Source organism: Grus americana, chromosome 14, assembly GCF_028858705.1.
Source record: "Grus americana isolate bGruAme1 chromosome 14, bGruAme1.mat, whole genome shotgun sequence".
NCBI lineage: Eukaryota > Metazoa > Chordata > Aves > Gruiformes > Gruidae > Grus > Grus americana.
This window is the reverse complement of record NC_072865.1, coordinates 7,172,992-7,185,404: the sequence shown is the minus strand read 5'-3', so window position 1 is coordinate 7,185,404 and position 12,413 is coordinate 7,172,992.

The following is a 12,413-nucleotide window of genomic DNA, read 5'->3' as shown; positions in this document are numbered from 1 at the left end:
AAAAAAGAAAAAAACACATGATGGTCACTGAGTGGACTAGGGCAAATGGGAATATTTCCTAACATTTTGGCAAAGGCCACCTGGCTTTCTGACTCCCTTTACACTGCTGAGACAGGGAAAGGTTATGCGATACCAGTGTGAACCAGTACATAAGCCCCTTCCCCCCTTCCCTTGATTGGAGCAGCAGAAAACCTGTGGGCTGAGGATTTCTCCTTCCCCCAACAGACCGTGTTTTCCCAAGAAGGGAGATCTCAAGCTGTCGAGCAGAACCGTTATTTGATGCTAGGATAACTTTCCGAGCCTTGGCTGGAGCCCAAACCTGCTGCTGGCTCTGGTTTTGCTTGCTAAATTATTGAACTCTCCCTGCATGCGCGACGGCCGGTCGTGCCAATGGCAGGTTGTGCAATTGCTCTGAACGGTGCGTCCTTGTCTGAGATGAAGGAGCAAATCCAGGGAATTCCCCTCTCTGCCCGGCAGCAGGGCAGATGCTTGGCAGCCCATGCACTGCAGCTCCTTGCTCACACAGGGGAACAACCGCAAACTGCTGTCATTTGGGCAAAAAAGGTCCTGCCTCCTATGCCCAGGAGTCAGGCAATTTGGTCATAGTTCATACAACTTCTCGGTCTCCTCAGGCTACCTGGGATGGCTCACCAGGGCACAGCCAGCTGCAGGGCTGTGGGTTTCCTTCCTAACTGGAACTGCTCTAGGGAGTTGCCTACAGGTTGTCAACAAATCCTGTGCACCATCCTCCCACCCAAGTCAGTTTTGATCCTACATCCCAAGGGCAAGACCAGGGCAAGGAGAAGGAACATGTTCCCACCTGACTTCATTCTGCTCCAGCTTAGAGAAGGGCCTCAAGACCGAAGAGGAATCCCATGTTCATCCTAGACCTACTGCTCGGCAATGCAGATAAGCTCACAGTTACTGCTTCACCAGAGCTCCAGCATCAATTCTTGGCACTGAGCGAGGCCAGTGGAAGGCAAATTAAGGACTAGAAATAATCAGGAAGATGCTTGCATTTCCTGCTCATACAGAAGTACTTCAGCTCCTTGTGGAGCCCATGGGAGTTCAGGGACTGAAATAAGAATTACATGCTTACCAGCCTGCCTTTGCATCTAGTTCAACTCTGCCAACCACTAGGCATGTTTGATGCTCACCATAAGCAGTATTATTTTCTCTTCATTAAGCAGCCAGTTTCCATTTGGGCCATTTTCCAGCCCCAGGGCTGCCTGCATGGTGACAGCGAGCAGCGCTCACATCCCAACGTGAAACATGCTGGCGTCTTGGCAAGAGTCTGATGGTGCTGAGATGGTTGTCCCACAAACATCCTGCCAGACAGTTTCACCACGTGGAAAAAACCTTAGACTGTCCTAAGAGCCCCTGGCAAGTCTGTGCAGTTTTTAAAATCAAATATTTTTCTCCATTTGTACTAGGCTGTGTTTAGTCTCTGTATTGCAACAGAACTTGCTCTGACAACCTATCTCATCTCCAAAGCAGGCTACTTTAATAGTGCCAGCAATTATATTTATTAGTAAGAATGTATAGGATTTCGTATTACAGAGTAGTATCTTCCAGGCATATTAATGAAATTTAACTCTGTAATAGTGAGGTCTTGTTAAGAGCAAGGCTCAAAAGCAAATCCTCTGAATATAACAGACAGCAGTCAATCTGGCAGTAAAGAGAAAAAGCAGGGTCCTAATTCACTTGGACTCTTTGGAATGAGAGCTTTATCCCAAACAATATTATTTCCAGATGTTGCTGGAAATGTATCACTTCATAAGCAGAAATTATTTTTCTTCACATATAACTGTGGAAAAGAAAAAAAAAGTAGGATAAACTTAATATTCTTTTAGTCAGGTAGATGAGTTTTTCCCAATTTAATTCCTGATTAAAGCAGCTTTCCATGTGGGATGCCAGTACCATCTGAGGGAGGTGCTGAGGAGAGTCCAGGACAGACCAGTAAGCACATGGTCTGCTACAGACTGCAAGGCTTAGCCTTGACCCTGGCAAAGCACCCACTTGCCTTTAAACACACGGGCAGGGTTATTTGCTCCATGGGTTTGGTAGTGCCCCCATTCCTCCTGTCCTAGAAGCCTTGGCTGGTCAAGGCTGGGGGACTTTGTTCCTAGAAGCATCAAACAGTTTCCACACTGAATATTCTCAAGTCCTGTGATCAGAAACATTTTTTTGCTTACCCCAGACTTTCCCAAAAGTTTTTTTTCTTTTTCTTCTGCCTCTTCTGAAGATCTTTAAGGCAAATCCAAGACAATTCAAAGTATGCTATTGGTTGTCCTTTATCTTGACTGTAATTTGAAGACCTTGCTTGGTTTCCTAACGCTGGTAGAAAAAGAGATTAGAAATACTTACAATATACATTTTTAAACAGAAAGGAACATATGAAAGGAGAAAAGGCTATTTTAAATGGTGCCATATTTTTCCATGGATTTTATATAATCATATTTTTGTACCGTACTACTATTCCTTAATAAAACATAGTTCTTATCCCTGTGCCAAAGACAGACAATCTCTTTCAATAACCCATTCCTTACTCTAAAACCTTGCCTCCAGTAGCAGTAGACAGCATAACACAGACCCCTTCTCCCTCAAAATCCAACCCTACCAGTGCGGCTGCAGGTCTGGGGCCACTGCCTGCCAGCTGGACATCGTGCATCTCTCTGGGTAACTGCAAGCAGATCCTGCCCTGCTGGAGCATCCCACAGAGCTCAGTTCAGAGACAGAAGTATCTGATCCCTTCCCTGCTAGAAAGCACCTACACTCTCCTGTCTTCTTCCGAAAGGGTATCTTGTGTGTCTCCTGCTTCGATAGATTTCCATCATTTGTATGGAGACAGTATACTACTTAAGCAGAAAATTGAGACACTTGATTGTTGTTCAGGGTGCTAGGATGAGCACCAAAGTAGAAGCTAACATTCATTAATTTTAGCATCTTCAAAATTACTTCAGGTCCTTTAAGCCTTCCCATTCCCTCATCTCCTCCTCCTCAACAATTCTTTCTTAAGGGCAGTTGCACATCGCTCTTGCTCAAATGAATCTAGACAAGGCTCTTTCTTCAAGTATATTGCATTTTTCTGTGTCCATCTCTCTCCCTTCACCACCTGAACTTTTATTTCTATGGGACTAAGTTCCTCAGCTTTGCATCCTTTGAAGGGCTTGGCACAGATAGGTGTCTTGGGAAACACAGGGCAAAATACGTGAATAAAACCATTTCTCCTAAGCAGGCAGGGTAAAAGAGTTACCAGGGAAGTGCTCTCATAGGAAAGCATGCATGAGGAGGACTCCTGGGGAATGCGAGGGTAGCCAACAAGGTCTCTTTTGACTATGCTCCGTGTGAAAGCAAAGCAGCATAAGTCAGAAAGCAGATTTTTTTGGCTATTATCCCTGTAGACCTCCATGTTTTTCAGTGACCCAGCTATATAGCAGCTCTTTATTGGAAATCAGGCTCTTATATGCCCAGTCTCCTTCTACTGTGGCATGTAACAGAGGGTGCCAGAAGAAATAAGCTGTTGTGAACCAGGCAACATGTAAGGAGCTGTTGTACATTTTGCACAGGGCATCTGCTCAGAGCTAATCCAGGCTCTGCCTGCAGCTGATGGGGAGGTGCTGGTGCTTGCACTAGGTGAGTCATTCTCCTCTGAATTGCTGGGGTGAGCAGCCCTTGGGTGATGCCCTCAGGTGATCCCATGCTGAGGGAACACTGACATGCACAGCCTGGACTAGAGATACTAGAGTTAGCTTGGTAATGAGGAGAGCACAGGCTGAGCCAGGTGAGGAATCCCAACCTATGATGTCCCTTCAGCAGGCATCCTATGCACAGGAAGGCTGACCTTTTCAGTTGTAGGGTCTGCAGCTTTCCTGGTTCATCTCTACCCTCATTCTATCATGATGTCCCAGCATCATGCTGCCAGCAAAGGACCAAAGCTTCTGGTACTGTAACATGGTAAAGGACACAAACCACATGGCAGTCTATAAAGAGAGGGATGATTTCAGCACCTAGCAGAAGAAATTACTGGTTAAATTGTCAAATAGGGATCCTGGCATAGACTGGAAGAGAAGGTGAAGGAAAAGAAAAAGCAATAGGAGATGTTTGTTTGCATGCCACATCACTGTCTCCTCCTGGCATCCAGGGCAGTCAGCACTCACAGGTATGATGCAAGAGTCAAAGCTGGCAGCAGGAATTACAAGATTGTATTAAGTAGTCATGACCAAGTTTAGCAAACCTAAGTTGCAGTCCTCATGCACTTTACTTCCAAGTAGAAATTGTAAGGGAGGCTTATGTTTGTGATACTCCTGCTTCTGGGTCTATTATAGACAGAATGCTGAAGCCCATCCTGGGATAGGGCTGGCTCCCAACAGTGCTGGAGATGGGTTAGCCAGGGTTTGACCCAGGCCACACACAGGGAGAGCGCAGGCACTGGGAACAGATTCAGCACAAGGTGCTGTTGCTGCTTTGGGGGAAGGCAGGGATGGCTTCATGTTGGCTTAATCCCATCAGCATTTAAAGCATCACTGCTGGGGGTTGCAGGCTGTGCTTAGTGCTGCCACTACTCCTACCAACAGTAAGCAGCCAGGCACAAAAAGCACAAGAGCAAGAGACCTCAGTAGGTTCCCGAGAGCAGCAGTTCTCAGCAAGGAGAAAATACAAAACCCTACTACCTGTTCCCAGCCTGAGGTTCAAGTATGTTGGCACTTCCAGTATAAAATCCATCTTTACCTGGGCATAGAATGATACCACCATAAATAAGCCATCAGCCTGGTTTGAAATTAGCTTTTATTTATAGATTTGTCACTTGAATTGCATAAGTAGCTTAAGCCAAACAAGGACACCCTCTTCACCTACCCAGGGAACTTGGCTGAGCCTGACTGGGGCATGAGGTACCATCATTAACTATGTGCTCTGGCTTAGAGCTGCAAGCGTGTCATTGCCAGGGCAGGTGAGTCAAGCTTGGCACAAGTAGGGACAGGTAGAGATGGCCTGGAGCTGCCAGGGCACAGAGCTCACAAGTTGCTTTTGCTGCTAAGGGTTTTGGGAAGCTGCTCCCAGGATTGTTAGCACTGTAGCAAGCTGAAACCCCCTTCCCTGGTGGGTCTGTTGGAGAACATGTCTGCATTATTTAGGCACTTAGTGATATCGGGGTACTGTTGGGTACTCATCTGACAAAAACATGAATCAAGCTTTAGGCTGCAGACCAGTTGAGCCAGCTGGCTTGGGTTGAGCACGCCACTGAATTTGGGCACTAAATTACAGCTCCAGGTCCAAGCCTGAATCAACCTTGCAGCAAAGACCCTCACAGTCACTCTGATAGTAGAGGCCTGATAATAGTGATGCTTAAGTCAGCATTGCCCTGTCATAGCCCTGAGGAGATCAACAGGCCATGACTTCCAATGACAGCAGAATTGGGGCTTGGGCTTCAGTGTTTCTTAACTTGACACCTAATTCACAAACATTGACCTTTACTGAACTAAAACTATGCAATATTGAACAGATTGCGCCAAGGGCGGTGCCTTAGCCACCTCTCCTGGATATGCACTTACACTTTTTTTTTAAAGTATCCTCATCATGGTTTCTTGTGATGGGCTAAAAAACCAACACGAGCCCCTGAGGAGCAGGGCCACCTCTGAAGCTTGTGATGTGCCACAGATGGCCACAACTGTGTTGTGACCACAGCTTCTAGGCCAGCTCTGCTCCTCTGAGGCTGCAGTGTTAGAAGTAGATGAGTCCTAAAAGTTCAGCTCCCTACCCAAGAGTAGAGTGAGGGCAGGCATCAGAGATGAGAAAGGAATGGCAGATCAAGACTCATGTAAGGCACAGGAGCTTGTAGTACTTACTCCTCACTGTAGTAGGTGCAGTCACAATTGCAACCCCAGTCCACATGGTCCTCCTGGGGGTTGAGGCTTTAAAAACTGCTGCTTGTTCTTTGAGGTGCTGGGAAGAGAATTCATGAGGCTTGGCTTGTCCCATGGAGGAAGAGGTATGGTACAGTATAGGTAGTATCACCTCTGGAAAACAAAGCTCAAGAAACCAGCAAATAAAAGAAAGGAAGTAGAGAAGGGGCAGCCTCTGTGACGTAAGAGCAGTGCTGGAAATGCATCTTGCTGAACAACTCCATGCTAAGGTGAGGGACACTGGTACACCCTTTACACGCAGGAGTACAATGAACGATCCTGGCAAGTCCTTGATCAGATACATGCCTCCACTTGCCATCAATACCACTTTTTAATCAGGAAAAATAATTAAATAGCCACCCACTGTTAATGAATTAGGCTATTGTTATATCCTCTCCTTACCATTTTATTCAAGTAACCGTGGCCAATGCGATTGGTCACAGCAGCAGAGCTCAGCGCTACAAGAAATGCTCAGCTAGAGGCTGACCCAACAAAGTCAGAAGGGAGCACAAGTTCCTTTACCTTACACTTGCCTAGGCTAGGGAAATAACTGAACAAGGGCTTTGAAATGCTCTGCCTTTGCCTACACTGAACTTGTACTGTTTCCTTTCTGTACACCTCTTCCCAAATCTGCTTATGTTTCTGTCCAAAACACTTGCATTCTTCCAATTCCAGGGTTAGATCGTAAGTAACCAGGGAAAAAGCAGCTCAGAAGCAGCACGGACCAAGCTGACAAATCCCTAAGTTAACCTACTCAAAGTGGAGAACTGCAAAAACAGCATCTCCACCGCCAGGTGGATGCCCCCTTTGCAGTCCTTCAGCACTGAGCAGGGTTACTCACTGAACTTGACAGGGCAGTTGAAAAATCACAGTTTTGAAATGCATGTGTGATACATCCTTCCTTCAATCAGGTCAAGACATCAGGTTAATTTGGGGATCTGTCAGCTTTGGGAGTATTTTAAAAAAATCCAATTTGGATAAACATTAAGCTCCAAAGAGTGATATTATGTGAGAATTTGAGAGATGGCTATGTAATCCACCTTCCCCTCGCTGGGAAGAGTGATCTGTTGTGCTTGAACTCTGCCTTTGAGCTCCATCTTGCTGCTAACTGTGATGTCAGAGCATCTCGCTGTACAACCAGCGCTGCACTCCCCGCAACGGTGTGATAGGTCAGGAGACACAGGCCAACTCCAGAGGCGTACGAGGTGACAGACACAGACATTAAGGCACAAAGGCCAAGTGACTTAACTCACCACATGCTTGTGGAACTAATTATCCTGAAAAATGCACCGCCTGGAGCATCTCAAGCCTACTGTGAAATGGAATTCTTACACAAAAAGATAAGTTTGTGTGGTCCAGAGTCTGGCCACAGCAGACCGACAGCACTAATCATGGCCAGAGCTCACCTCTTCTTTCATGAACTTACCGAGCTGCAGGAAAGAGATGACTGTTTCAGAACTTAAATAGAAGGCAACTGTGCTAAAAGCCATTTGCATGTGGATTTGAGATACAGTAAAACTTCAGTGAATTAAAGAGATCTATAGAAAGGTGTAAAGATGAAGCAACACACTAAGGACTTCACCAGAAAATGGCCTGACATGCAAAGGTCACAGTGCATTTCATCGCAGTGAACACCATTCTGGAAGCAGCCTTTGAATCCTGAAGATGCACAAGCCTGTCCCAAGCAGCTGTTTGTAACCACCCACCTGAGATCAAACAATAGCCATAAGCAGGCATAACGTTGTGGACATTTTATGGACTGTGTTGTCTACTCACATTCCACTACAGTGTACAGCATATCATGCTTATTATACTAAAACTGAGATGAGGAGTAATGAAAAACTTACACTTCAGTGATATAAAAAAAAGGAGGGGAAGACCCAGGAGTTTCTCCCTTCAAACTATAAACGCACACCCATTTACATTGTTTTGTAAATGAATTTATCTTTAGAAGAAAAATAAAAATACTTAAGATATTTCTCTTCGGGACAACCATTGCACATTTGGTTTTACTTTGGAGGGGAGATACACGCACACAGAGCAGGAATATTTCTAATTGAAAACATACAAACCAAATAGAAGTGGGAACAGTTCAGCACCTAGAGAGTGTTTTGCATCCTTGATAAACATTGCCTCAGTTTCCCAGAAGTATTCACCTCACAGGTCAAACCTCAAAAAATCTGGTATCTAGGAAGAATGCATCCCAAAAACTTTTGAAAAAAAAAAAAGCCTAGTAAGTAGTAGCATTGTTTTGTCCTATTTTCTGTATCTCCATCTGTAAGCCATTTGTATGAAGAAAATCTTTGTTTCCAAAGCTCGACTTACTAAAGCTCAATTGTTCCAAAATACAACAGCGCCTTGATACTGTTTATACCAGGGACAGCCAAGGGCTCTGACAGACGAGCTGGGCTGGGCTTAGCAGCTGGGCTGGGTTTAGCAGCTGCAGCATAAGATGTTAGTGGCTGCCCCATCCCTCTGCCAGCAGTCACTGTCGTGTGTCATGTGTCGTCCCCCCCCCAGAGGGCAATACCAGTCACCCTCCACTCTCAAGTGGAGCTCAGGGTAAAAAACACAGGGTTTGCCAACAGAGACCAAGACCTCAGCTGTGGGACAGACCTTCCCACAACAGGGTGGGGCAGACCACTGAGGATGGTACCCTCCCCACACCCCCATCCATCAGAGCCCATTTATCAATGCTTTTTGTAAATACTAAATCTAGAATTGAACTACTTTTGCAATTTATTTTTTGTGTGTGTGCGCTTGTTAAAAGAAAAAAAGTCAGAATATAGCTATTTTCCTCAAGCTTGTTCTTAATCAGGAGAGGACTGGCAACAAGGCCAGAGCATTTTCTTTTCGTTCTTCAATTTTATTGAGACCTCAGAAGGAAGTAGTGGCATTAAAACTGCCCCAGTTTAATCAACTCTTAAGCATATGAAAAAAAAAAGAGGCAGCTGCTGTTAAGAGGACAAAACTCACCTCTCCCTTTAGCTTCAAGAGCTTCTTTAAAACAGCTGAACTATTTCAATGCCCTGTTTTAGTTTCTTCCTTGCAAGATGGGTGCTAAAATATCAGCATCTCACAGGAGATAATTCAAAAAAGTATTCACAGAGCAAGAGTCAATCACTGGAGTTAAGGTAAGAAGGCAGAGCAAAGTGCTCTGAGTACCTCTACTGGTTCATTAACAACACAAGTCTGAAAGAAAATAATGGAAAAAGTCAATGCTTATTAATTTTTATGCTACTCCCCCCTCAGGAACAGAGGAGGTACTAGAGAAATACAGAGTATGAAGTACTGTATCTGTATTTAAAACTTAGGAGGTAAAATTCTTCAAAAAAGACTAAACTAGCTTAATCATGAAGTGCTTCCATGTCTTCTCCCTACCCACCTTTAAAAAAGGACCTCCCTGTCTTTTCTACATGATTATATATACACACACAAAATTGGTATGGCCTTACACTCCATTTAAAAATATTTTGCTACATTTGTCAGAGTGCAAACCAACTGCTTCCTTAAAAGCAGCATTTTTACATCATGATGAAATAAACCTGTAACTTACACAATTTGCATGACCACACAGAAACAGTGGCAATTATTTTTCTGGCTTGTAAAAAATTTTAAAACAGAAGTTCTATTTCAGCAGTTTGAAGATGGAATGTAAAGTTTCTGCTGTTATACGTATATAAAATATAGTTACTAAATCATACATTCATGCTGATTCCAATTAAAAAAATAAAGTTTTTTCTGAAATTCTCTCTATGGATTTTTAGTGCCAGAGCTTCCGTGCTGCAGCCCACACTGCTGGTGTGTTGGTGCTAACGTTACATTTCATGAAAATAAGGCAAAAGACCAGTTCTACTGTTTAGCCTTTTATTCTGAAGAATCTCTCTCCCATCTGTGACCTCCTGAGCTCCACCCCACAAAGGAATCCCTACAACAGCAGCAATATGAGCTTTGCAGCATGGAGAGAGCCCCAGCGTTCACTCCTGAACTGCTCCTTGTTGTTTGACTCTTGCAAGGCTAACACAGTTAACTTCCTTTCCCAAGATTCAAGATCAAATCCAGGCAGCAGAAGCCAAGTTTTCCACCAAGTGTGATCAAGAGGGACAAATCACATCTCTAGTGTGTATAAAACATCTCTAAGTTGCTCTGGTCTTTCACACAGCAATGACAGGTACCCAAACAGAAAGTTCTGTTTGTGTTGTCTTTACAGTACCCTGGATTTTAAAAATTAAACACAAATGAACAGTGGTACATACACTCCATAAAGCCAAACTGTGCCTTAGTTCTCATGCAAGCTGAAATAGTTCCTGGCAAGGAGCTTAGCTGTTTGCACCTAGAATCTATATACAAAAAGGTATTTCATGTACCACTTTTGCAAACTAGGACATGGCATTATTTATACATAGCCTTAACATTCTTTGGTAGATGAACTGACCTTGGTGCAGACACCCAAAAATGACATTTCAGAACGCTTAAGGACTGCCACTCACGCTGAATGTCAAAGATGGACATGATAAAGCATTTTTCCTTCCACAGTCAGGTGCTTTGACAAGTTTGAAGTATCATCAGTGGAACAGCAGATCCCGCTTGGCTTGGTAAGTGGCATTTTGTGACAAAAAATAAGAGGGCAACATCCTGCCCTTCAAGTCTATTCCGAGAACACACCATTACTGTAAAAATCTGCTGTCTTTAAGAAATGATGGCATTTGAAAGCCTTTTACTCAATTGTTTCATGTCTCATAACCAGATAAGCTATAAACAAACCCCCTTGCCCCACCTTCCACACAACATGCAAACAAGATTATCAAGATCTTAGGAGAGCAGTTTTTCAAGTTACCAGCCAGGGTAAGAATGGTACTGCTGGGAAATGAAATAATCACTGAGATAATTACTTCCTGCTAAAGCATGCACAACTTAAGGAAACTGCTGGTGCACCATGTGGTCTTAGCCCCAGGCAGCAGCATGTAAAGAAAGAGAAACAATTAAAAACCACATTTTGTTCAAAAGATGACATCCCTCAGATGCAGAATCAGCAACTGCAGAAAATCAACTCCAAATCCTCACACCTGCACCCAGAGCCACCCTCTTCACCAAGTGGACTCCCAGGTATAAAGGACAATCCTCCCATGACACTGCTGAAGAATGTTTCTCATTCAGATTCAAGTCAGAGCTCACTGCCACCACACAGCAGGTTAGCACACAGGCTGTTTCCTACTCTAGGAGTAAATCCTCTCTGCAAAGCCCTACTTCCAACAGCACACTCACCACCTCCACATTTGCCTGTATGTGGCTAGTACACTCCCAGGACACTAGAGCTTCAGCTCTAAGCAAATTCTTTTTCAGGACGAAAAATCCCAAAACATCTGTGAATTGGGTGCTGCAGGGCCAGTGATCCCTGCCTGAATCCTCAGGGCAGACAAAAATTTCAGCTCAACTTTACACAACAGCCCCATGCAAGTCAGCTGGTACTTCGGAGCTTCTTCCTGCACAAGGGATAACTATGCCTGGTTAATTGTGCAATGCACTTCAACTGCAGCAAAGGCAGCATGACTTCCAGTTCTGGTTTGGGTGGTGTGAAATACTACTGTAAATTAAACAGCCTTGTTTCTACTTACACTACGAAGATCAGTCAGAAGAGGCCAGATCACGCTAGTCATACATGAAATCCCTCATGCTCTCAGAAAGGCAGATCGTTAAGGTTGTTCCTGACACCGTCCACATGGCTTGTGTAGGTACAAAAACTGCCTATGACAGGTCTGACCAACTTTTCTCAACTTCTACTCCATGCAGAGCACTGAGACATCAACAGCACTTCAGCAAACACCACCTCATTGTCTCAAAGTGGAGGTGCTAGCAGGGAGACCCAGAGTCCTGTTCATTTGAGACTTCCCTGTAGCTTAACGCTTTCTGGAAAGAAAATGCTCTCTTGATTAGAGGTTAGCCACCTCCTATCTCACTGCAGCCAGCTGAGGCAAATCAAATCATGACTTCTTCACAGTCATCTTAGCCATTAATGCATGCAAGCATTGAAGACATTAGACAAGAGATACTGAGGTTTTAACAGCACAGTCAATGCAGAAACCAGAAGGGCTTGAGGCTACTGGAAAGTTTAAACAAAACAGCCAATGTGACAACATTTTACAGCAGGTCTTTTCAGTATACTTTGCTATTAGCTAGTCACAGAACAACCGATGTCCAAATACTACGAATCACTCTACATTTTGTTCAAGAAAGATGTTGCCAACATAACCTGCTTTTGAAAAGTTTCTTTATAAGACATTCCAAGAAAATGTTATGTAAATATTTTATTTTGCCTGTCATCCTGGACAAGAACATCACTTTCCGGGTCTTTTATTATTTAACATATTGAGAGTACGATTCATATGAAAACAACATACACTTCACCTTATAGGCTTTTAAATTCTTCACTGACATTCCTCAGTTCTTTCTCAAACCAGACGGTGAGCCAGAATTGTCCAACTCACGCTACAGAAGTGGTGTTTCAGGCTT